Here is a 27,542-nt window from a genome sequence, read left to right on the forward strand (position 1 = left end):
TAAATTAAAATCACAAATAGGCCACATTCTCCTCTCCTCTTGCTGCTTTCACCTCCATTTACTAGATATCCCCTGTTAAAAGAAGTATAGTGAGAAGTTGCTGGATTAAGCTACAGTGAGCAGATTCTACTAACAACATGTAAAAGCAAATAGGAGTACTCCCCAGTATTATCAAGCTACAAAACCTAGATGCTGCTTTAGCTCACAATGGAAAAATGATGAATGGGTGATACTACTTTGCTTCAGTGGGACTGAGTAAAGGTAATGAGCAAGAGGATATTGTCTCCAACCTCCCATTTTCTGGGGAGGGTAGGTAAGTGGAAAATTTATAAGGTATATCAAGTAGTTTTGGTGAGTAGCTCCAAACATCAATCCTGTTTGTGGCACTCATTCTGGTCTGAGGGCCTATAGTAGATGCCTCCCCACCCCCAATATGCGGAAGCCAAACTTCCATGCTAGCAATTTTCATCCCTCTAGGTAATTGCCAATTATCTCCAGAATCAATAGGAAAATCTGAAAATATATTCTAAAACAAAGTTGATTTTAATTAACATGTATATACTTAAATGTATTATCAGAGAGTTCTACTTCTAGCAAAGGCTGACTAGTTAGGATGCTACACACAAATATCTTGCTGAGAATAATTAAGAAAGTTGAACAAATTATTTATTATATGTAAAGATTTTATTTATTGTTTTTTAAAAATTTTATTTATTTATTCATGAGAGACACACAGAGAGAGAGAGAGGCAGAGATGTAGGCAGAGGGAGGAGCAGGTTCCAAGCAGGGAGCCTGATGTGGGACTTGATCCCGGGTCTCCAGGATCATGCCCTGGACTGAAGGCGGCGCTAAACCACTGAGCCACCAGGGCTGCCCAGATTTTATTTATCTGAGAGAGAGAGAGCAGAGTGAGAGAGAAAGAGCACAAATAGAGGGGAGAGGGGCAGAGGGAAAAGCAGACTCCACACTGAGCAGGGAGCCTGATGGCTTAATACCATGACCCTGGGATCATGACCTGAATTGAAGGCAGACACTTCACTGACTGAGCCACTCAGGTGCCTCCAAGTTATTATTTTTTAAACACCAATTTGAAGACATACAAGAGCTAACAAAGCAATGATAATTTGCTGGTCCAAGATCTGGAAGAAAAGAGAAGCTAAAAAAGGTAAGCTGGTGTTTGGGGAGACTTTACCCTGAAGATAATTGCTGATTCCAAAAACAAAAACAGCACTGAGAAGGTGAAAAGAGCTTTCAGCAATTTTCCTGCCAGGAATGGCAAGACATAAATTATCGTAAAGAGCATGAGAAGAGAGAAGGCCTCTGGTAAACACCCCAGGCTTTCAACTGGGACCACGAAGGACTTTACCCTAGAGATAAAGATGAACTATAAGTAGATCAGTTCTCATAAGGACTGAAGGTCAGCTTTTAATTTCTCAGACATTTATTGGATGAAGGTATTCAGGCCCTATCCCATCTATTTGACAGAAATAAAAGTAAATCTTCTCTGGAGGGATATAACATCATATAGAACCTCCAATTATCTCTGAAGTTCAGCAAGCTTTTTTGAAAAAATTGACAATGTGATTCTAACATTTAGATGGAAATGCAAAGGACCTAGAACTTAGAATAAACAAAATGATATTGAAAAAAGGAAAAACAAAGTTATAGTACTTATACACCTGAGTTCAGAATTTATCATAAAGCTACAGATTTACAATAAAAGTAGATAGAAATAGATTAATTAACAGAGTCAAGACTGGAAATAGACACAGACATATACCAAGGCACCAAATCAACTCAATTGGGCGAGGTAAGTCTATTTAACAAATTGTGCTTAAATAACAGAATATCGCTATGGAAAGAATTCTGACCCCTACTGCACTCCATACACAAAAATAATTCAAGATGGATCATAAATGTAAATGTAAAAGCTAGAACCACAAAAGTGCTAAAGGAATATCCTTGCAACCATGGAATAGGCGAAACTTTCTTAGGCATAAGGTAAAATGTATGAACCATAAAGGTAAAAAGTGAAATACTGCACTTTAAGAAAATTAATTTTTTTTGCTTATCAAAAGACACCATTTTGAAAATGAGAAAGCAAGCAACCATCCAAGAAGAAGATATTCCAATACATATATTACATTGCAAAAGATTTGTATTTACAAAATATAAAGGATTTCTACAGAGAATTTCAGGAAGATGGTCAGGTAAGAAACACATTAGAATCAAATTTGCAAAAGATAAAACAAATGTAGATTCTTGAAATTAGCAAGAGAGAAGCTACTAATCACGTACAAGTGATCCTCAACAAGATAATTAGCATATTTTTCATCGCAAACTTTAAAGGCCAGAAGACAGTGGGCAGATATATTTGAGGTACTAAAAGAAAAAAACTATCAGCTGAGAATCCTATATTCGGTGAAACTGTCCTTCAAAAGTAAAAATAAAGACATTCCTCCATAGATAAAAGCTGAGGAAATTTGTTACTACTAGACCTTACCCTGCAAGAAATCTTAAGAGAGGCCTGTAGGGTAAAAAGACAAGACACTGGACAGTATCTTTAAAATATATGAAGAAATAAAGATTTCAATAAGGGTAAATGCATGGGTATTATAGAAGCTAATACTATTGTGACAATGGTTTGTGATTCTTTGTCTTCTAGATGATTTAAGAGACATTTGAAAATAATTATTAGTCTAAAAGCTACTATTAGTGTAACTTTGGGTTATAATTCTGCATTTTCTTTTCTACATAATTTAAGATACTAATGAATTGGAAAGAATTAATAGTTTATGTTTTGGGGCACACAATGTATAAAGATGTAATTTTGTGGGGTGCCAGGGTGGCTCAGTCGGTTAAGCATCCGACTCTTGATCTTAGTTCAGGTCTTGATCTTATGGTCATGAGTCAAGCCCTGTGTTGGGCTCTACGATGGGTGTGCAGCCTACTTAAAAAAAAAAGTTTTGTGGCATCAACAACTGAAAGGGGTAGAGATGGAGCTGTAAAGGAGCACAGTTTCTGCATGTTATTGAAATTAAGCTGGTTCAAGTTCGAATTAGAGTGTTACAATTTTATTTTATTTTATTTTTTAATAATAAATTTATTTTTTATTGGTGTTCAACTTGCCAACATACAGAATAACACCCAGTGCTCATCTAGTCAAGTGCCCCCCTCAGGGCCTGTCACCCATTCACCCCCACCCCCCGCCCTCCTCCCCTTTCCCCCTAGTTCGTTTCCTAGAGTTAGGAGTCTTCATATTCTGTCTCCCTTTCTGATATTTCCTACCCATTTCTTGAACTATAATCTCCATGGTAACCACAAAGAAAACAGCTATAGAATAAGCAAAATGATATTGAAAAAAGGAAAAACAAAGTTATAGTACTTATATACCTGAGTTCAGAGTTTATCATAAAGCTACAGCAGCTTTACAATAAAAGTAGATGGAAATAGATTAATAAACAGTCCCCGGTGTCTCTACCTCTCTCTCTTCTTTCATGAATAAATAAAATCTTAAAAAAAAATAGAGACTTCAAGATCCCACACTCAATAAATGATAAAACCAGACAGAAGATAAATAAACAGCATTTTAAACAACACAATAAATCAATGAGATCTAATAGACATATACAGAGCACTCTATCTAACAAGAGCACAGATATTCTTCTCAAGTGTACATAGGACATTTACCAGGATAGACCATTTGTTGGGCCACAAATTAAGTCTCAGGAAGTTTAAAAAGGTAGATATCATACGAAGTATCTTCTCTGAACATAATGGGATGAAATTAGAAAAAAATAACAGAGTAAAACTAGAAAATTACAAATCTGTGGAAATTAAACAACACATTTAAACAACCAGTGGAAAACAACAACAACAACAACAACAACAACCAGTGGATCAAAGAAGAAACCACAAGGGAAATTAGAAAATACTTAGAAATGAATGAAAAAAAAAAAAACACAACACACAAAATCTTACAGAACACAATGAAAGCAGTGCTAATGGAAAATTTATAGCTATAAATGGTTACATTAAGAACAAAAAAGAACTCAAATACAACTTAACTTTACAACTTAAGGAACTATAAAAAGAACAAACTAAACACAAATTTAATAGAATAATAATGATTAGAGCAGAGAAATAAAATAGAAAAACAATAGAGACAATTAACAAGACCAAAAGTTAGTTCTTCAAAAAGATCAACAACATTGACAAACCTTCAGCTAGAGGGAATAAGAAAAAAGAGAGAGAGAGTTTAAGTTACTAAAGTCAGAAATGAAAGTAGGAACATTACCACCAATTCTATAGAAATAAAGAGGATTGGGATGCCTGAGTGGCTCAGCGGTTGAGAGCCTGCCTTCAGCCAAGGGCATGATCCTGGAGTTCTGGGTTTGAGTCCCACATTGGGCTCCCTGTGTGGCGCCTGCTTCTCCCTCTACCTGTGTCTCTGCCTCTCTCTCTCTCTCTCTCTCTCTCTCTCTCTCTGTGTCTCTCATGAATAAATAAATAAAAATCTGGGCAGCCTGGGTGGCTCAGCGGTTTAAGCACCTGCCTTCCGCCCAGGGCATGATTCTGGAGTTCCAGGATTGAGTCCCATGTCAGACTCCCTGCACGGAGCCTGCTCCTCCCTCTGCCTGGGTCTCTGCCTCTCTGTCTCTGTGTGTGTCTATCATGAATAAATAAAAAATCTTTAAAAATAAATAAATAAATAAAAATCTAAAAAGAAAGAAAGAAAGAAAGAGGATTTAAGAGAGTACTATGAACAATTGTATGCCAACAAATTGGATAACCTAGATAAAATGGACAAATTCATATAAATATGAAACCTACAGAGACTAAATCACAAATACTAAATATGAATAGATCTATAACTAGTAAGGAGATTGAATCAGTAATAAACAATCTTCCATCAAAAAAAGGTCTGAACCTGATAGCTTTACTGGTGCATCTACCAAACATTGGAGACTACCAATCCTTCTCAAACTTCCAAAAAATTGAAGAGAAAAATTGAATACTGGCCTCCTAACTATGAGGCCAGTATTACCTTGATAGCAAAACCAGACAAAGACACTACAAGAAAACTACAGAGGGGCACCTGGGTGGCTCAGTGGTTCAGCGTCTACCTTTGGCTCATGATCTCGGGGTCCTGGGATCGAGTCCCACATCAGGCTCCCTGTAGAGATCCTGCTTCTCCCTTTGCCTGTGTCTCTGCTTGTATCTTTCATGAAGAAATAAATAAAATCTTTTAAAAAGAAAACTACAGGTGTGTGTGTGGGTGGGCCTTGTACATGGAGAAGGGAGAAAAAGACTATCACACCAGAGCACCCACACAGAGAAGACAAGTCCCCATAACATTTGGCTCTGAAAGTGATGGGCCAAATTTCATAAGGTCTTACAATCAGTGGGACTTAAAACCTGGAATTTTAAAATCAGTGGCTGCTTCTGGAAGAGTCTGGAGGGTGATAGGAAGCTGAGTACTCCCCTTTAAAGAAACCACATGACAACAACCCAGGGAATGACAACAACCCAGGGAATATAGTATACAGTGTAAAGCAGTAGTGTGCAAAACACCTGGGGCATAAGGGAGGGAGAGTAGTTTACTCATTTTAGAGTGTGTCCTGTTGGGATGCCTGGGTGGCTCAGCAGTTTGGCTCCTGCCTTCGGCCCAGGGCGTGATCCTGGAGTCCCGGGATTGAGTCCCACATCGGGCTCCCTGCATGGAGCCTGCTTCTCCCTCTGCCTGTGTCTCTGCCTCTTTCTCTCTCTGTTTGTCTCTCATGGATAAATATATAAAATCTTAAAAAACAAAAAGCTAAGAAACATTGATGAAAGAAATTGAAGACAACACAAATGGAAAGACATTCCATGCTCATGGATTGGAAGAACAAATATTGTTAAAATGTCTATACTACTGAAAGCAAATTACAGACTTAATGCAATTCCTACCAAAATACCAACAGGATTTTTCACAGAACTAGAACAAACAATCCTAAAATTTATATGGAATCACAAGAGTCCCCAAATAGTCTCTCTCAAGAGAGAGAAAAACTAAACTGAAGGTATCATAATTCCAGACTTTAAGTTATATTACAAAGGTATAGTAATCAAAACAGTATGGTCCTAGCACAAAAATAGACACACTGATCAATGGAACAGAATAGAGAACATGTAAATAAACCCACAATTAATATGGTCAACTAATCTTTGTCAAAGGAGGCAAAAATATGCAATGGGAAAAACTCTCTTCAACATATGGTATTAGGAAAATTAGACAGCTATATGCAAAAGAATGAAAGTGGACCACTTTCTTACAGCATACACAAAAAAAAACGGACTAAGGATCTAAATGTAAGACCTGAAGCCATAAAAATCCTAGAAGAAAGCACAGGCAATAATTTCTCTGGCATTGGCCATAGCAATATTTTTCATAATATGTCTCCTGAGGCATAGGGAAATAAAAGGAAAAATAAACTATTGGGACTTCATCAAAATTAAAAGCTGCTGCACTGTAAAGGAAACATCAGCAAAACTAAAAGACAACCTATGGAATGGGTGAAGATATTTGCAAATGACATATCCAATAAAGAATTAGTATCCAAAATATGTAACTTATAAAATTCAAAACACAAATAATCCAACTAAAAAATAGGCAGGAGACATGAATAGACATTTCTACAAAGAAGATCTAGAGATGGCCAAAAGACACATGAAAAGATGCTCATCATCAGAGAAAACCAACTATAATGAGATATCACCTCTACCAGTCAGAATGGCTAAAATAAAAAACACAAGAAATAGCACATGTTGGAAAGGATGTGGGGAAAAAGGAACCCTTGTGCACTGTTGGTCTAAATACAAACTGCAGCAGTCTGGAAAACAGTATGGAGGTTCCTCAAAAAGTTAAAAATAAAACTATCCTATGATTTAGTAATCACACTACTGGGTATTTACCCAAAAAATACAAAAACACTAATTCAGTGGGATACATAAGCCTCTAATTTTTTTTTAAATTTTTTATTTATTTACAATAGTCATACAGAGAGAGAGAGAGGCAGAGACACAGGCAGAGGGAGAAGCAGGCTCCATGCACCGGGAGCCCGACGTGGGATTCGATCCCGGGTCTCCAGGATCGCGCCCTGGACCAAAGGCAGGCGCCAAACCGCTGTGCCACCCAGGGATCCCGCCTCTAATTTTTTTGCAGCATTATTTGCAATAGCCAAATTATGGAAGCAGCCCAAGTGTCCATCAATGGAAGAATGGATAAAGAAGATGTGGTATATATACAATGGAATATAATTCAGCCATAAAAAATAAAATCTTGCCATTTGCAACAATCTGTAGGGAGGTAGAGCATAATACTAAGCAAAATAAGTCAGTGAGAGAAAAATACCATATGATTTCACTCATATGTGGAATTTATGAAACAAAACAAACAAAGAAGAAAAGAGACACACAGAGAGAGAAACCAAGAATCAGACTCTTCACTATACAGAACAAACTGATGGTTACCAGAGGGAAGGTGGGGGTGGAGAGGTTGGGTGAAATCAGGTTATGGGGATTAGAGTACACTTATGATGGACACTTCATCATATCCAGAATTGTTGAATCACTACATGTACACCTGGAACAAATATAACACTGTATGTTAACTATACTGGAATTAAAATTAAAAACTTAATAAAACAAAAAAACTAGACATTAAATATGCCACTTATATAACCATAATATAAAATAATAAGGAATAAATCCAATGGATGATATACTGGATCTCTACAAGGAAAGTATGAAACATTATAAAAAAATCTTAATAAGATTTCAGTGAATGGAGGGCTATATACCATATTCATGGATAGGAAATTTTAATACTGTAAAGATTCCCATATTGATATATAGATATACAATCCCAATAAAAATCCCAGGAGGACCTTTTTTTTGGTGGAATTTGAAAATCATAAAATTTATGTGGAAATGCAAAAGTTTAAGAATAGTCAATACAATCTTGGGGAACACCCGAAAAGAAATTATTCTATCATGTATAATAATTGTCACAGTATGGAACTGGCACAAAGACAGACTAACAGACAAACAGAAAAAAATGGACATTCCAGAACCAGATCTACATATAAACAAATGGTTAATTATGAAAGTGAGGAATTAACAGTCTTTTCAGTACATGATACTGAGTCAATTGGATATCTATAAAGTAGAAATCTGACATTAAGCCATACCCCCAAATTGGTTCCACGTAGACAGCACTGTCAGACTATATTGCCTCTAGCTACAATTAATTAATTTAATTAAAAGTGAATAAAATTTAAAATTCAGTGCATCAGACATACTAGCCACATTTCAAGTGCTCAAAAGCCATGTGTGGCTAGTAGCTACCATATTGGACAGCACAGCTACAAAACAGTTCCATCATTGCAGAATGTTCTATTGGACAGCACTGTCTAGAAGTGCTGAATATCTTTAAAATAGATAATAAGTGACAATAGATAAGAATAGATAGCTAAGAAATAAATAGATAAGAAGTGACAATATCTTTAAAATTTAGGTAAGAAAAAAAAATGTCCTAAACAGAATTTTTTTTTATTTTTTATTTTTTATTTTTTTTATTTTTTTAAATTTTTATTTATTTATGATAGTCACAGAGAGAGGGAGAGAGGCAGAGACACAGGCAGAGGGAGAAGCAGGCTCCATGCACCGGGAGCCCGACATGGGATTCGATCCCGGGTCTCCAGGATTGCGCCCTGGGCCAAAGGCAGGCGCCAAACCGCTGCGCCACCCAGGGATCCCCAGAATTTTTTTTTTTTTAAATGTTAACTGTAAAAGAAAAGCTTGAAAAATTGGACCTCATTAAAATTAGGAACTCCTTTTCAACAAATAACACTATAAAGAGAGTGAAAATACAAGACACAGAATGGGATAAGAACCAGAAGTAGGGTGAGGCAAGTGAAGTACTTGGCCTAGACACAAATTTTTAAGGGGGGTACCCGAAAATAAGTAATCAAGACAAATGAGATGTTAATGCAATATTTTTAAAAATCATAATTAATGCAAAAAACTCTCACGATGAAGAAAATACAAAAAATTTAAGCAAAGTATCAGTATTTCTGATGTTTCCTTTTGCCTCAAGCCTCAATATAATTTGACAGCATTATGGGAAATGATATTTGCAATATGTACACAAGTATCTATAATACATATATTTTTAAGATTTTATTTATTTATTTGAGAGAGAGAGAGAGAGAGAGGCAGAGGCACAGACAGAGGGAGAAGCAGGCTCCTCGCAGGGAGCCTGATGCAGGACTCCATCCCCGCCCTGAGCAGAAGGCAGATGCTCAAACCACTGAGCCACCCAGGCGTCCCAATATCTATATTTAAAGAACTCTTATAGATCAATAAAAATGTCAATTGAACAGAAGACACAGGCTCAAGACGAATATTTCATAAAATGAGATATCCAAATGGCCAATAATTATATTAAAAGATGTTCAACTTTGTTAGTCATCAAGAAAATGTTAAAAGGGGCACCTGGGTGACTTAGTTAAGAGTCTGCCTTTGGTTCAGGTCATGATCTCAGGTTCCTGGGGTGGAGCCCTATATCAGGCATCCTGCTCAGTGGGGAGTCTGCTTCTCCCTCTCCCTCTGCTCCCACCCCCAATTGTGCTCTCTCTTTCAAATAATAAATAAATAAAATCTTTAAAGAGATACATTCTTTAAAGAAGACTAAAATTAAAAACAAAAGTATTCCACAATATGCCCACTAAAATGGCTAAATGTAAAAGACAGACAATAACAAGTGTTTATGAGGATATAGAAAAGAAACAAGTCTCAGATATGGCTGGTGGGGTGTAAAATTATTTTGGACTTTGGAAAATGACTTTGGAAAACTGGCAGTATCTGTTAAAGCAAAACTTACATATGTTCTGTGACTCAGCAATTCCACTTCTAGATAACTCAATAGAAATGTACTCATATATTCATCAAAAAACTGTTCAAGAATGTTCCTGGTAGCACTGTTCATAATAGTCTTCAACTGGAAATCTAACCATCCACCAATAAGGGAATGAATAAACATACTATGGCATATTAATTCATGAAATACTACACAACGAGAATAAACACATTTTGGCAACATAAAGTAACATAAATCTTACAAACCAATAGTAAGCAAAAGAAGCCACACATTAAAAAAGTACATACACACATATATAAAGCATCCCCAAAGCAAAACTTAATCACAGTGTTGGGAGTTGATTAATGGTTACCCTTGGAAAGGAAGAGACTTAAAGGGGCTTAAGCGGAACTTGGGTGCTGATAATGTCCTATTTCTATTTTCTTTTTTTTTTTTTAAGATTTATTTATTTATTTATGATAGAATGAGAGAAAGAGAGAGAGATAGAGAGAGGCAGAGACACAGGAGGAGGGAGAAGCAGGCTCCATGCCGGGATCCCGGCACGGGACTCGATCCCGGGACTCCAGGATCGCGCCCTGGGCCAAAGGCAGGCACCAAACCGCTGAGCCACCCAGGGATCCCCCTATTTTCTTTTTTTTTTAAAGATTTATCCATCTATCTTAGAGAGAGGGAGAGGGTGTGCATACATGCACGTGCTCTGGGGGAAGGGCAGAGGGAGTGAAGCAGACTCCCTACTGAGTGCTGAGCCCAGAATACCAAGCCCAACACAGAGGCTGAGTCTCATCATTCGAGATCACAACCTGAGCCAAAATCAAGAGTCAGAAGAGGAACCAACTGAGCCACCTAGGTACCGCATATCCTATTTCTGTATCTAGGTTCTGTTTTTCTGGGTGTGTTTACATGGTGAAGATTTTTTTTGTTCGATAAAAATAGAAAAACTTTCAATGAAAACCTCAGTTAAAAGAAAACAAAATATTTCCTGACCATTCGGGAGCCCAGGGAAGGGGAAGATGAGGATTAAAAAAAAATAAGCAATGAAGTGATAAAATCAGCTACTACAATGTACTTTCTCTGATCCAGTTCTCTCTACCTCAGCTAAGGCAGATATTTTTGGTTGTCATCTTATCCATAAGCATCCTTGCAAGTAGGGGAAGCTAGTCTTCATTTTTTCATTGGATGCACAGGAGGATGGTAGACCCGAGGTCAATGACTAGATTAAAGCCTCACAGTCAGTCAGGGGTACATGCAGTACCAGAAACTGGTCCCTACTTTCTGATCCTGAGCTTTGTGAACCAGGACCTGCCACTCCTGTGAGCCAGGCCACTTGGCCACTCTGAGGCTAGGCTCTAAGCCATGACTGCCTTCACTAGGGTCCAGTGAGTTTTTCTTTGTGTCCTTAATTTACAGATGGCAAAGATGGGGATGGGCTCTTAATTTATTTGAACTGACTTAAAGCAGGTATCCAGTCAGTTATCACTGTGTACACTGCCCTGGAAGCAAATGTCAATGGTGCAGCTGTAGAACACAAGGAGACAATTTTAAATAATTACTTTTCTCCCCTCTAAAAGCCCAATTACTGACTATTGAATGAAGCCTGATGGCACCTGAAAGCAGAATAAACCAAGGGGAGAGTAAAATACCTAATGCCTGGGATCCTGTCTGCAATGACCATTTCTAAACAAGTGAATAGAGTTACACTTCTTACTCTTTCATCTTTTAAACAAGATTCAAGTTGTGGTTTAGAATGTTTTGAATTTAGTACTTTTGCTTCAAGCTGATTCTTTTTAAAAACACCTGAATTTAAAAAGAATCTGTAAGCATGGGTTTGGGGAACAGATGGAGACAGAACTGGTGGCTGTAGCAGGCAATTTATGGCTGAATCCTGCCTTGTGGGGGCCATCAGAGGGGCTTACAAAACTCTCCACCCTCTGCCACGCCCCAGTTTTCTTCTTTTTCCTCAAGATAGCTGCTCTATGATCAACACATAGACCTCTAATGGCTAGAGGGACTACTTAGGCCCCCAGACCCAGCGACGTAGGTATTTAAATTGGATAGGCTCTAGCTTTACAGTTCTTTCCAATTTCCTCCCCAAAATCTGAATAAATCTTCCCTATCCAACTGAAGTCAGTTTTCTCCCAAATCATAATCTATCTCTTTGTGTATATTTTTCTCTCTGAATTGCATTCTTTCTTAGTTCAATCAAAGATGACACTGTGGGCCCTTCCCCTCACCCTCGCCCCCCCCCCCATCTGGTCTTTTTGGTTTCCATTTTCTATTTATCTTTTATAAGACCTCTTCTCTCTTTTTGACTGTGTTGTGGCTCTGGTTCTTTACCTCTTTTGCCCAACTCTGAACACTTGGCTTCTTTGATTCCCTGTGTTAGACTGTAATGGCATCTTCGGTTAGAATGCTTACCTACATGCAGAAGTGCTTGGAAGAAAGAAACATTCACAGTATAAACCAAGAGATGACAAGTTTTGTTATTTTAACTTTTGAGATTCCTCCAGATGGTCTTGAAGAACCAGAAACAGCCCTTTCCCCAGAAAGGTTACATTCTAACCCAGAACCACTTACACAAAATGGGCGTTATTGCACTCGCCAGTAAAATGGTCAATTAAAAGTAATTGTCTCAATCTGGGTTATACATTGCCTTATATCGCTGAATTTTCAAAGCTCCAAAGCAATAAAATCCTGTATGTGGTTTCCTGGACCACAGGTCTGCCTTTCAAAGCCTCAACCTGACACATACTGAAACCAAATACTTCAACCTACAATTTACTTCATTTGAGGTAAGGGTCAATCTCCTTTCTACATCTGTCTGACAGGATATTTGAGTGACCAAATCAAAAGGCTATAATAGGGCCCCCCATTCCTGGTAATTACCTTTGCATGAGGCCTTCCTGCTGAGAATTGTACTCAAAGTGAAGCCATCGGTGTTAGTGTCCCGGTCCTTAATGAGATCCCCATGGTTTAAGCAGAGGAGACGCAGACACTCTCCTTACCTTCAATGTGAGTCAGTCTTTTCCTTTATTTTCAGAGCAGTTTGGACTATGTCATTCTCAGGGCTCAGCTTGGTTGGGAAAATTTTAACTTCATGCTTCTAGGGTATGGTTCCATTACTCCCTGGACTTGCTTTTCATATTGTCCCTATTGTCGGCTCATTGCAACATGGCCGCTCCCTCCATGGAGGTTCTTCTTTCCTACATGTATCTCAATAGAGCTCTGAGTTCTGGCACAGTGAAGGGTAGAGACCTGAAGCCTTCTCTTCTCTGGTACCATCCCACCTACCAGGCTACAAGGCATGAGCAGTGGCCAGGTGCTTTTACAATAATTTAGGTGCTTAAATATTTAGAAAAATTCTGCACCCAAATAAGAAACTATGATTCCGAAACTCCAATTAGTGAAATGTGCCAGACAAAATCATCTAGGCACCAACGGCTTGAGAAAATTTTTACTACAGAAGAAAACAAAAAATAGAAGAAGATGAAAAGGAGGAAGGAAGGAGGAGGAGGAGAAGAGAAGAAATTGAGTCCACAGATATACTAAGCATAGTATCGTACCATACCAAAACATCTGCTGAGAAAGAGAAAGAGATTTCTTCTTCCCACACTGGGGCTCACCTCTCAATATACAGGGCCCTGTCCCAGGAATCGTCAGTAGCAGCTCTCTGTGGTCAATAACAGATAATTCCAGATCAAAAGAAGGGTTCTTAAATCAAAATGTTGTTTTTAGATCAATGATTCTCCAAGTGAATCCAGGGATCTCTGGTGGGTCTGCAAAGATTCTTCCAATCGTTTTGTGGGCTGGGTCAAAATGCAAGGCGCAGAAGTGTGTTGGGTGTTTTTTTTTTTCCCCCCTCTTTGAGACATATTTTCCACTGCGGATTTCAATCAAAACTTAAAAGCACCAAAACAAGCATGTTTAAAGGGAGCTACAAATAATTGACAGGAATTCAGCAAAAACACCTCAAAAATGTTTTGTTTGTTTGCTGGCTTATTTATTTAATCTACTAAACAGGTAAGACTCTTGTTCTGTTCAAATAGTCTAAGGACTAAAATTCCTAAGACTCACCAGTCCAGATGAAAAGGTGAACCTTGCAAAGCACACCTTTTTGAAGGGAGGAAAGTCAGGTCCTTTCATCCCTGTTTCCCATTTCCCAGTGTCATTTACTTTCTGGTCCTCTTTCAGCACTGCTTTTTAGTTTGGTGCCCACATCCCTGATGTCAGAAGCAGCTACTGCCAGGAAGAACCCTTTCTTGCTGCCACAGCTGTCTTTACTCAAGTTTCTCCTCCAGGGAGCAGGAGCTCAGGTGTGGGGTGAAGGAGATATCAACTGGGGCTGCAGCTTGGGAAGATCTGTTTTTCCTCATCCTAGCCCTACAGTAAAAGTTAACCCCAGTAGGTCCTGGACTGCTGGAGAGGACTTTTTGAGTTCCTAATGACCAGGTTATTAGCCATAAAGTATGACAAAGCTGCCAGGCCATGAGATAAAATTTAGTGCTTATGGCTAGGTCTGCCTTTCCCTAACAGCAATGTACATATTCAGCTATTTGTTGCACCAATTTGCATAGCCATAATTTCTTAGGAAAATTTCAAAACAGGCTACCTACACCAGAGGTAAGTGGTATGGAAGCTGTAAGTTGGAATGGACTTGGAGACCTCTAATTGGATTTTGCTGAAGGATTTGCAATATTATTTACCTATCTGTATAATTTCTTCATGTGTACAAAGTGTTCTCTGATCATTCAGATGCCATCCGGAGTTACACCGATTGTTAGCCCTCTTGATTCTTTGGTGCAGGCCCACCCAAGTATAAAGGAAACAATATTCTTCTCACCTTGCTTGATAAGGTGAAAACAACTTGTTCGCTCTTTCAATGTGATTGGAGAAGGAAAAAAAAAAAAGGAAGAAAAAAAAGAAAAAAAAACTAATCCCAACATCTGGATGGAATTTATTACATACCTCTCTGGGACGCCCTGGCTCTTCAATGTTTCAGCTAATGATTCTCTCTTCCAAAATCTGCAGAGGCTCAATGACTCAGCCTGCCAGGGAATAATACTATGCTGCAAGTTACTGCAAGTTGGTTTAAACAGGCTGTCAACATGCTATAGTTGTGACCAAACCCCTGGCAGGGGGAGGTGGGCAGTACATGCCACATAAGCATGCTCACATATTTCTGTGTGGATACCCAGTAGAAGGAGTATTTGCTACTTCTGGAGAAACTGGAGGTTCTCTACTGTATTGTGTGGTGTCCCAGCCCTAAAATATGACTCATGCAGGCAAAGTCCACAAACAAGCTCACGTCTTGAGGAGAAGATCTATGTTTGATTCCAGTTATGGCTCATGTTTCTGGATACCTAAGGTATAGAGGAAAGAGGACTAAAATGTTAGAAGACCTGGTTTCAGCTCTGCCACTTACAAGTCTTGGGATTTTAAGCTACTTTGTCTGCTTTCTCTGCGCTTCAGCTTATTTATCTGTAATGTGGGTAAATCATATCCTCAATGGAGATACTGGGGAGTGAACTGAGATAATGGTATGTAATGTGATGGTGGGGCTCCGCATACATGAACAGCGTATGAACCTAGGGGAGCACACTGTGGCAAAGGAGAACTCTGCCTTGAAAAAGGAAGACCTCATAATTACAATGGGAACCCAGCCAAGGAGTCCAATGATTGCCGAGTACTCCTGTCTAAACGCAGCTTTTTGGAAGATATTTGCTTTTAAGGTGGAACGGAAAAGACATTGAACCAGAAGTTAGGAAATTGGTGTTCTAGTCTTGATTCTGGTAACAGAGCTAGGTAAATTTGGGCAAGTCATATAATCTCTTTGTGTCGGTTTTCTCACCTATCTAACACCTATCATACTTTCCCTTTCCAAAGCATAGTGTAATTGTGAAGCTTAAGTAAGATGGGGTCTATACAAGAAAATACAAAACATATGAAAATAAAAACATAACTTATATGGGTCAAAAGCTTCAAAAGAATCCTGCCAACCCAGCAGTGTCTCATATACTCCTGCAAGCTTGTCTGAAATTTAATTTAATCCTATTTTTGTGGCTGACCAGAACGTAACTAGCAATGCCCTCACTGAAGTCACCCAAATAGCCAGTCCCTTGGGTTCTGTGTATAGTCCCTGAAGGGCAATAAGAAATAATGCTAGGAGATGAGTAAAGGCTTGGCTCCAGCTTTTCTAAATCTCCTGTGGATGCATGTTTGAAGTTTCTAAGCCATGTCTTTGATGGCTAGCATTCAAGGGCATGTTTGGAGCCCAATGGCTTCAGGAGCTTGCTCCCTGCTCTGACCTTAAAATACAGTGGAGCAAGTCAGGAGGTCTGGCAGGCAAGGAAGGAGTCAACTTTGCAACTTTGAGAAGCTTAAGACAAAGTCCTACCCTCAAATTGCTCATCACCAAGAACTTCATAAACACTGACTTTCAACAGCAGCCCGGAAGGAGAACCATTCTCTTTATTAGATTCTTTGTTTCCCTTCCCAGCTAAGGAAATAGCTGTAGAAGAAAGTTAGGAAAACCCAATGTTTATTAATTTTTTGCTTCTGCTTTTTCTTCCACGACCCAGCATATTGCAGATCTGCCCTGGGTGAAGAGATTATGGGAGAGGCTATCAATTCTAAGACACTTGAGAGTCTATCCCTTTCTTATATCAAAGGCTGCCTGGAATGTTCCTCCCATTTATGGGTCATTCTGGGCCTAAAGCAGAGGCATCTGCCCCAAACTCTTCTGCATGCACATGGGGACATGTGAACATAGACTTTTGCCCACAAATGCTGCTCTTCAGCTCCACTGAAGCTGTGGGTTGGATAGGGGAGCAGGGAGGTAGTGGGAGGGCAGCAAGAATTAGGATTCAACCTTTTCTCAGGTACGTTGGTCTTGGTCTGCAAAGGAAAAGACACTTCTGGCTATCCTAGCTCCAGACATGCAGCACCTCCTCCCCAGCTTGTCCATAAATAATCCCTGCTCCTATTTCAGTAAGGACAGAAACCCACTGGAACTAACAAAAGCATTTAAAGTCACAAGCAGGGACACTTGGGTGGCTCAGCAGTTGAGCATCTGCCTTCAGCTCAGGGCGTGATCCTAAGTCTGGGGATAGAGTTCTGCATTGAGCTCCCTACAAGGAGCCTGCTTCTCCCTCTGCCTATGTCTCTGCCTCTCTCTCTGTGTCCTTCATGAATGCATAAATAAAATCTTAAAAAAAAAAGTTGCAAGCAGATCCAAATCCAGGCTTGCCACACTCGGTTCATGTAGTCTACCCTTTTAGAAGGGGTTATTAGCATGAATTTCTTTTTAATGCTGTGGATTCTCTCTCAGGAGCAGCTTGGAAAAATCTAAGATCCCCTCTTAGAAAACTTGAATCTGTTTAGACACATGGTAAGCCAGCAGATAAAGGGCTGCTTTTGAAATATTTTTAAGATGTGGAATATGTTAGTTCATTAGAGACAAACAAATAGGGACAGTTTCCATTTTAGGGACATCTGATCAGGAGGCTCCTGATGTTTCAAGGAGTAGTAGTCCCATTCTTCCAGCCTTTATTGTTTGCTCTTTCACCAGTCTGGGCCTGAGGAGAGTCCAAGTGGGCCAGAAGTCCAAGGACAGCAGGCCCCTTGGCAGGAGGGCTGTACTTTTGAGTACAGAGCTTTCAGGATTAGGGGAGGCTCCTCCTCCTACCCCCCAAAAAGCTTGTCTCCTGGCTGGCCCTCTTTCCTCTAGTTTTTCAGGCCCTGTGATCTTTACTGCAAAGCAAACCATATGGTTTTGATTCTGGCTCCTGGCTTACTAAGAGCATTTCATGTCTCCGGTGGCAGGAAGCCCTCTGGCCTCTTTAGGCAGCTGCTCTGGCATCTCTTTTGGACTCTCTCACCAGCTAGGCATAAAAGCCAGTGGAGGAAGGGTACCAAGAATGGCTGTAAGGGTGGGGAGACATTCTTGGGACTCAAAGAGATGGACTCCAAGTTTAGGCACCTGTGGGTTTCTGTCCAGAGAACTGACTTACTCCCCTCGATGCTACTACCCCCGGATTTAACATCTGTGTCTTCTGGTGAGATGACCCTCTCTGAAGATGGAAGAGTAGGACCTAGTACTTCTGGAAGAGATAGGAAAGGGAGTATCATCTAACATAAAGGACCACACAAAGCTTATAATCCCACAGATTGGTGCTTCAGTCACCAAGACAGCTGCAGTCACATTAACTTCAGATGAGCTTCAATGGGATTCGCTGGAAGAAAATTCTATGATTTGAGTGGTAAAGAAGGTGAAAGTTAGGGGAAGTTAATCACTTCTCAGAAGGATCACAGATACTCTTATGTGAAAGGGGTGAAGGGATGGTGACAGGCTAAGAAAAACCTTAAGGTAACATTTTGTTTATTTACATAATGCTTTATAGTTATCAGTTATTTGGTTTTGTCTCTGGACCCATGTATTTACTGACCTTTATACTTGGAATGTTTTTTTAAGCAGATCCCCATATAGTTGTTTTCTTCTGCTTCTCCTCCTTCTTCTTCTCCTTCTCCTTTTTTTATTTAGCAAAGACATCAAGTGTCCCCTTTATCTTATTAGTTGTCTTCTTTTTGTCCTCCAGATTTCAATGTCTCCTCCTCAGAGAGAGTTTACTTGACCAACCTCTTTCAGGTGATCCCTACTTCACTCCCTGTCACATCATTTATTTCCTTCTTAGAACTCATCATTATTTGATATTATAAGCACACTCCCATTTTATTGTGCTTCACTTTATTGTACTTTGTGGATATTACATTTTTTACAAGTTGAAGATTTGTGGTAACCGTGCATTGAGCAAGTCTATTGGTTCAATTTTTTCAATAGCACTTGCTCACTTTGAGACTATGTCACATTTTGGCAATTTTCACAATATTTTAAAAATTTTGTTACTATATTTGTTATGTTGATCTGTGATCAGTGTTCTTTGATGTTGTAATTATTCTGGGGTACCACCAACCATGCTCATATAAGATGGCAAGCTTAGAGGCACCTGGGTGGCTCAGTGGTTGAGCATCTGCCTTGGGCTCAGGTCGTGATCCCAGGGTCCTGGGATTGAGTCCTGCATCAGGCTTCCTGCAGGGAGCCTGCTTCTCCCTCTGCCTATGTCACCTCTCTCTCGGTGTCTCTCATGAATAAACCAAATCTTTAAAACAAACAAACAAACAAAAAGATGGCAAGCTTAACTGATATATGTGTGTGTTCTGACTGTTCCACCAACAGGCTATTCCCTCATCACTTTCCCTCTTCTCAGGCCTCCCTTTTCTCCAAGACACGACAATGTGTAGATTAGGCCAATTAAGAACTCTACAGTGGCCTCTGAGTGCTCAGGTGAAAGTAAGAATCAAATATGTCTCACTTTAAGTCAAAAGTTAGAAATGATTCAGCTTAGTGAGGAAGGCATGTCAAAAGCTGAGATAGGCCAAAAGCTAGGCCTCTTGCACCATACAGTTAACCAAGTTTTGATGCAAAGGAAAAATTCTTGAAGGAAATTAAAAGTGCTATTTCAGTGAACACACAAATGATAAGAAAACAAAACAGCCTATTGTTGATATGGAGACAATTTTAGTGATCTGGACAGAAGATCAAACCAGCTACATTTCCGTAAACCAAAGATTAATCCACAGCAAGGCTCTAACTCTCTTCAATTCTATGAAAGCTGAGAGATGTGAGGAGCTGCAGAAGAAAAGTTCAAAGCTAGTAGTCGTTTGTTCAAAAGTTCTAAGGAAAGCAGGCGTCTTCATAGCATAGAAGTATAAGGTGAAGCAGCAAGTGATGATGTAGAAGCTGCAGGAAGTTATCCAGAAGATCTGGCTAAGATAAATTCATGAAGGTGGCTACAGTAAACAACAGATTTTAGATGAAACAGCCTTATATTGGAAGAAGATGCTATCTAGGACTTTCATAGGTAGAGAAGAGAAGTTAATGCTTGGCTTCAAAGGTTCAAAGGATAGGCTGATTTTTTTTTGATAGGGGTGAATGCAGCTGGTGACTTTAAGTTGAAGCCAGAGCTCACCAACCATTCAAAAATCCTAGAGCCCTTAAGAATTATGCTAAATTTACTCTGCCTGTGCTCTATAAACTGAACAACAAAGCCTGGATGACAGCACATCTATTTACAAAGTTTACTGAATATTTAAAGCCCACTGTTGAGACCTACTGCTTCAATCCTTTGAAAAGATTCCTTTCAAAATATTATTGTTCATTGACAATGCACCTGATCACTAAGGGCTCTGATGGAGATATATGAGATTAATGTTGTTTTCATGCCCACACAGCATCCTTCTGCAGCCCATGGATCAAGGAGTAACTTTAACTTTCAAGTCATTATTTAAAAAATACATTTCATAAGACTATAACTGCTATATATGGTAATCCCTCTGCTCTGATGGATATGGGTAAATTGATAACCTTCCAGAAAGGATTAACCATTCTAGATGCCATTAAAAACATTTGTGATTCATTGGAAGAGGTCACAATAGCAATGTTAACAGGGATTTGAAAGAAGTTGACTTCAACCATCATGGTTTGAGGGGTTCAAGACTTTAGTGGAGGAAGTAATTGCAGATGTGGTGGCAATAGCAAGTGAACAGGAAATGGAGCTGAAGGTATGACTGGATTGCCACAAGCTCATGATAAAACTTAAACAGATGAGGACTTGCTTCTTACAGATGACCAAAGAAAGAGGCTACTTGAGGTGAAAACTACTGGTTAGGATGATGTGAAGATTGCTGAATTTAGAATATCACATAAACTTAGTTGATAAAGCAGTGGCAGGGTTTGAGAGGATTGACTCCAATTTTGAAAGAAGTTCTATGGATAAAATGCTATCAAACAGCATCCATTGTATGCTACAGAAAAGTTGTTTGTGAAAGGAAGAATCAATTGTTGTGGCAAACCTCATGGTTGTCTTATTTTTTTTTTAAGATTTATTTATTTATTCATTCATGATAGACACAGAGAGGGAGGCAGAGACACACAGGCAGAGGGAGAAACAGGCTCCATGCTGGGACCCCGACGCGGGACTTGATCCCGGTACTCCAGGATTGCGCCCCTGGGGCCAAAGGCAGGCGCCAAACCGCTGAGCCACCCAGGGATCCCCATGGTTGTCTTATTTTAAGAAACTGCCACAACCACCCCAACCTTCAGCACCACCCTGATCAGTCAGCAGCCATCAACATCAAGGCAAGACCCTCCACCGGTAAAAAGATCAGGACTAGGGCAACCCAGGTGGATCAGCGGTTTAGTGCCGCCTTCAGCCCCAGGCCTGATCCTGGAGACCTAGGATTGTGTCCCACGTCGGGCTTCCTGCATGGAGCCTGTTTCTCCCTTTGCATGTGTCTCTGCCTCTCTCTCTGTGTGTTTCTCATGAATAAATAAATAAAATCTTAAAAAAAAAAAGATCAGGACTAGCTGAAAGCTCAGATGATGGTTAGCATCCTTTTAGTAAAAAAAATTTTTTAAATTAATGTATGTACTTTTTTTAGACATAACACACACTTAATAGGCTATAGTATAGTGTAAACATAACTTTTATATGCACTGGGAAATCAAAAAATTCATTTGACTTGCTTTGAGATACTCCTTTATCATGGTAGTCTGGAACCAAACCTTCAATATCCCCATGGTATACCTGTATCTTATTTGTTTACTTGTTTTGGTCTGAGTTATACAACCATAATGTAAGCTCTATGAAAATATCCCATCTATCTCATTCACTGCTACATCTTCAGTGCCTAGAATAGTGTCGGCAGAGCAGCAGATGTTCAATCAATATGTGCTGAACAATGGAATAAATGAGTGGAGAGTTAGGATTGGGAGAGCTAGCCAAGGAAAGCTAGGTAAAATTGGAATGGTATACATATGGCCAGGAAGAACAGAAATGATCAGGAGAGGAAATTGGGACCAGTAACCAATCTTCTGAGAAGGGGAAATAGAAAGTGAAAATAAAATAATAACCACATTTTGTCTGATGCCTTCCAGCTTTCATCATAGTCAACAAACCTTTATTTTTTATTTTTATTTTTTAAATTTTATTTATTTATGATAGTCACAGAAAGAGAGAGGCAGAGACACAGGCAGAGGGAGAGGGAGAAGCAGGCTCCATGCACCGGGAAGCAGGCTCCATGCACCGGGAGCCTGATGTGGGACCAGATCCCGGGTCTCCAGGATCACGCCCTGGGCCAAAGGCAGGCGCCAAACCGCTGCGCCACCCAGGGATCCCTCAACAAACCTTTAAATACTCCCTGTGTACCCAGCATTATGCTAAGAGTTGAGGATACAAAGATGAATTAACTCATAGGTCGAAGAGGATGGGAAGAGGAAGTAAAATTAGGAGTTGCTCTTCCTTAAGTTTTCAAGCCATTCACTTCCTTGAGTTTACCATCTGATAAAGAGACACAGAAAAAAACTACTACTTGAAAATGGGACAGAGTCTATCAGGAGTGTTATGGAATTCAGTAAGGGGAATATTCAGGGGAAACTAGAGAGATACATATGATTTGAGTCTTGAAGATAAGTAAAGAATTCATCAGGCAGAGAGGAAGAAAAAGGATATTCCAGGCAAGGAAAAAGCATGAGCAAAAGCGTGGAAGCATGAAAGTATTTGTTATACCTGGAAAACAGAAGGCAAATCAAGTTGTTCCCTGAGATGAGCGCAGAGTGTACATAGCAAAATGGCTAGAGATAAAGCTAGAAACATGAATGAAATGGTGAAAGGCTGGTCTTATTATAGGCCATGCTAAAGAATATGGGCTTGGGGCATAGCTCAGTTGGTTAAAGCATCTGCCTTCAGCTTAGGTCGTGATCCCAGGGTCCTGGGATGGAGTCCTGCATCAGGCTCCCTGCTCAGCAGGAAGCCTGCTTCTCCTTATCTCTCTGCCATTCCCCTACTTGTGCTCTCTGGCTCTCTCTGTCAAATAAATAAATAAAATCTTAAAAAAAAAGAATATGATGATAACAGAATAACCTAGATTCTGTAGTAATCTTATATGACTCCTGATGAATGGTGGTATGGTAGCAAATTTTCTCCATCCATGAGAAAAATCAGTCAAAGAACTCTTGGCTTGATGCCCAGAGGTCTCACTGTACCTCACAGGTAAAGCCTCAATACAGTCCAGCTGAAGGTCTGGGAAAAGTGCTAGGCCAGAATATTGGGCCCCCAATGCTGACCCAAGGTCAGGATGAGATGACTGTGTCCCACCAGGGGTCTCATGCCTAGCCAGTTCTAGGCCACTCCATACCTCCCCCAAGCTACAAGTGCTCCAGGTAGCTAAGGCAAGGGCAGCTGCCAATGGACAGACTAGGGTGAGATAAGCAAAACACACATCAAGGGTGTAAAATTTTTGTTTTTGTTTTTGTTTTTTTTTTCAAGGGTGTAAAATTTAAGGGGATACTGGAGTGCCTGGCTGGCTCAGTTTTTGGAGTACATGACTCTTGATCTGAGGGTTGTGAGTTTGAGCCCCACATTGGGTGTAGAGATTACCTAAAAATAAAATTAAATAAATAAATAAATAAATAAATAAATAAATAAATAAATAAATAAATAAAATCTTTAAAATTTAAGAGGGTGCAAAAAATCTTGGTAATCAATAAAGCAATATTTTAATGAATTATTAAGATAAAAATTTATGCAAATCAATGACCAAAGGGATTCTCTTCTATTATTTCATTATCCAACTAATTATTCAAGGGTTAGATGTGATCTTGGGGTAATTCTCTCATGGTTCTTCAAACTCCTTCCTCAGATCAGGACATGAGAAGGCCTAAACCAGAACAGCTCCCAGGAATTGGAACCTGGGAGTACCAGTGCCGCCCTCCCCAGTTAATCCAGGACCTAGCAGAAGATGGCAGAGTCTAAATTTGCTGCTTACTTCCAACTTGAAACACTACCCAGTCTGAGGCTGGTATAGTATCAGTATGGATCTCCATACCAAGAGGCTTACTGCCTCTTCCTAGAGATGCCCTACATTCTGGGAACAAAGTATGAGACAGGCTGTTTTTCAGTGTTTGACAGGCTAACCTGCTTGGGGAATTAATGGTCGTATTTTCTGTGGTTTCAGCCATTTTTTTCTTTGTGAAAGAATGAATATTTTCTACCTTTCTTTATACTCCCCATTCCAAAAGAGTGACCAGGGCCTTTTGTTCTGGAGATCAAGGACTTTTCTCACTTCAGGGAAACAAAAAAAATTTAACAGGCTTTTTGTTTTTAAAATCAGTTCAAAGTCTCAGAGGTGAGAAAGCTGTTTTTACTGAAAAAGAAGCACTCTGAATTAGAGGAGGGCAAAGAAGAGAGAATCTCCTGAGCCTGGTTCTGGAGTAAATGGTGCTAAAGGGCACGGCAGTCTCCTTGTGCAGCCAGGTCCTGCTCCCACTCTCCCACAGACCTCTGGGAGGGTAAAACCTTGAATGGGGAGGACCATGTGCTCAGGGAGGTGAGCAAAGGCACTGCTATTTGGGAGCCTTGGCAGAAGTCTCCATGCCCCAGCTAGGCTTAGAGAAAAGGTCCTAGAATAGGCAATTGTTCTGGGCAAAGAGCTCCAAGGGTGGCAGGCACTGATTAGAGAGTTTCCCCAAATACCTATAAGCCCCTGAAAAAGGACCAAGGTTGGATTTTCTACCCACTGGTGGATGGAAGCCAAGGATATTTAATCTAGAAAACTAAAGAAATGTGATATTTCCATGATCCACATGTTGTGGGACAAAACTTTACCTATTAACAGTATTTAACACCAGCCTCACCCCTTCCTTTAAAGTATTTAGGTTTCTTGGCTCAAAGAAACCTCCAATTTGATTTCTTAACCTGCCTCTCAGGAGTTCAAAGCTGGAAGTGTTCCAGGATATGTGTGTTTGGGTGTGCATGCTGCTCTATGAACATGACTATTCCAGTCCCTCCCTTACCAATTCAATGGGAGCCTGAGTCAAAGGTAGACTTAGCCAAGGACATCCCCTGGAAGTGGGAGGAAAGGTTGCTGGGCAGAGTGGCACACAAGATTGGGACTGGGACTCCCCAAGCGCAGCTGTGAAACCCATCTGCAAGTCTGCACTTCCCCCAGGTGGCCATACTAGAGCTCTGCCCCCTACTTGGTTTGGGGAGAAGAATATCTGAGATGTGTGTGTCTCTTCCAGCTGGAGCTCTTTGGAGACCCAGTAGTGTGGAGACAAGAGGAGAAGCCAAGATCTGTAATCACCAAATCGAGCACTGAAATGTCTAAGAATGTCTTTTTGCAATGTCACTATGTAATTTTGGCATAAATATATTCAGAAAAATTAATTCAGTTCACTAGCTAAAATGCTCAGGGATTTGGAGCACGAGAACATCAGGTAATTGAGGTTTAGTTAAAACAATTTTTCCGGGATCCCTGGATGGCGCAGCCTTTGGCCCAGGGCGCGATCCCGGAGACCCGGAATCGAATCCCACGTCGGGCTCCCGGTGCATGGAGCCTGCTTCTCCCTCTGCCTGTGTCTCTGCCTCTCTCTCTCTGTGACTATCATAAATAAAAATAAAAAAATAGTTCTTTAAAAAAATAAAAAACAATTTTTCCGTTTCTATTATCAAAGACATTTTTTAAACCTAAGAATACTTTTCTGACATTCAATCATTCATACAATTAGGGACTTAGTTTATGTCATGCACTATACTAGAAATGGAGGATATAAAGATGTCTCTGTCTGCAAAGAGCTTACAGTTCAGGATAACAGACACATAAGTATAGTGTAATTATAATAAATTATAAATAACGTTAATGAATGAGATGCATGTAGAGATATATATAAGATATGTAAGCACCTAATGGGCCAGGGAGTGGGAGGGCTTCCTTCCTAGAAGAAGTGATGTCTGAGCTGAATTGTAAATGAATAGTATCTATGTAGGGGCAGGAGGTTGACAACAGAAGGAGACCCCATTTGAGACAGAAAGGCCAGCAATAGCAAAGATGATGATGAGATGCCCATTCCAAAGATGATGATTAGATTCCCTTACCTTTGTAGGGACAGGAGGGACTCTAAGGTCAGAGGAAGCAGACAGGGAGGGCCTTACACATTTTAGATCAAGGAGCCTGGATCATATCCTGTAGAGTTGCTGAAGGTTTCAAATGGAGGATACATATGGTCAGATTTAATTTTACAAATCCACTAGCAGAAGTGTGGAGGGGAGATTGGCATAACACATCTGGAGACAAGGAGAACAGAGAAAAGACTCTAACTTAAAGCAGAATCATAGAGGGGAAAGAAAAATAAGCACCTGAATTAGTGAGTTTAGGGAAGAAACAACAGATCTAAGGGCCTTGGATGGAAGTGGGTGAAGCAAAGGAAAAATCAAGAAACGCTCTCCAGTGTCTAGCTCAGGTGACTGTGTGGCTGACAGTATTACCAATTAGATGCTAAATTCCAGAGGAAGAGCAGGGTTTAGTGAGGAAGGAGGTGAGTTCTGTTTGCTCTAATGTATCTCTGGGATACACAGAAATAGAGATATGTAGGAATCTGTTCAAAATAAAAGCTAACATTTTGGGGAGAGATATAAACTAGACATGCAGATTTTGGGTGTTACTTACATATAGACCATAATTAAAACCAGGGGAACAGATGAAACTGCCCAAGGAGAACAGGAATAAAGAAAAGGACAGAGATTCAAGGACTAAACTTTGGAATGGGCAGGGAAACCTTTGGTAGAATTGTCTTATATATTTTTCTGGGGCTTTGGAGTTTACCAACTGCTTTCATATCTATACCTTACTCAGTTCTCATCTGGGGAGTTCTGTAAAGCACCTGGTAAAGTCAGGGGTGATTGTGATGATGCAAGGGTGCAACAGATTCAATCCATTGGATGGGCACAATGTGGCACCCAGCACTTCCCCCTGACACGGTGTCACAGAGGAAATTCCCAGCTATTGACTCGAAGCTCTGGGTTAACATGACGAATGGAATCCTAAAGGGACTTGAAACTCTTGCCTAGACTCCTGGTTAAAAGCAGAGCTGGCCTGTGACTCTGAGTTAGACAGGCTGTGGAGAGACAGTGGCAAAGCTGACAGAAGCTCTGCAGGTAGCTTGTCTGTAGAAGCAGAGGTAGACAAGGTAGCTTGTCTGTAGAAGCAGGGGTAGCCCCAGAAAAATGGACCAGACAATTCTACCAAAGGTTTCCCTGCCTATTCCAGAGGTAGTCTCTCTGCTTCTGTGTGTCTCAAAGGCAGCAGTCTACCAGCCTCAGCTGAGGAAGGGCTGCAGGCTAGGAGGAGGAGAAAATTTATATCATATCAGTTCATTTGTCACAAAAAGAATATAATCCTAGAAAAAAAATGAACAAAGCAGTGTCATTAAGCTCTAAATAGCTACTGTTGCCAGATTAAAAAAAAACTTCAGGCCTGAGGTCTATTTTTTTTGGTTGAAAAGGAGATTAGTAAGTGTTGGATTATGTTCATGACCTATTAGGCCCAAATGAGAATTTCTTCCACAGGTAATCTAGGCTTGAAAGAGGACTGCAAGGGAATTATTTTCTCATGATGTAATTCTTTGTTATTTTATGCTTGTCCATTTACCACCTAAAGTCAGTGTCATCTCATGTACTATCACCGGTATATGCCCTAAACTTTTGGGAACCAAAGTTTTGATGTATGATAG

General features: G+C 40.0%; 1 protein-coding gene across 2 annotated transcripts in view; it reads right to left on the reverse strand.

Annotated features, from left to right (window-relative positions):
* The window catches only part of ASIP (agouti signaling protein), a 53,508-nt gene that overhangs the window by 24,220 nt on the left and 1,746 nt on the right, over positions 1-27,542 (reverse strand). The window contains exon 1 of one of the 2 annotated variants that reach the window (XM_055305140.1): positions 13,543-13,582. The exons of the other annotated variant lie outside the window; for it this stretch is intronic. The gene's annotated coding sequence lies outside the window, so the exon portion shown is untranslated. Of the gene's footprint in view, positions 1-13,542; positions 13,583-27,542 lie in introns of those variants that run through there. 2 annotated transcript variants of the gene reach the window in all.

This window comes from Nyctereutes procyonoides, unplaced genomic scaffold, assembly GCF_905146905.1.
Source record: "Nyctereutes procyonoides isolate TBG_1078 unplaced genomic scaffold, NYPRO_anot_genome, whole genome shotgun sequence".
In the NCBI taxonomy this organism is placed as follows: Eukaryota; Metazoa; Chordata; class Mammalia; order Carnivora; family Canidae; genus Nyctereutes; species Nyctereutes procyonoides.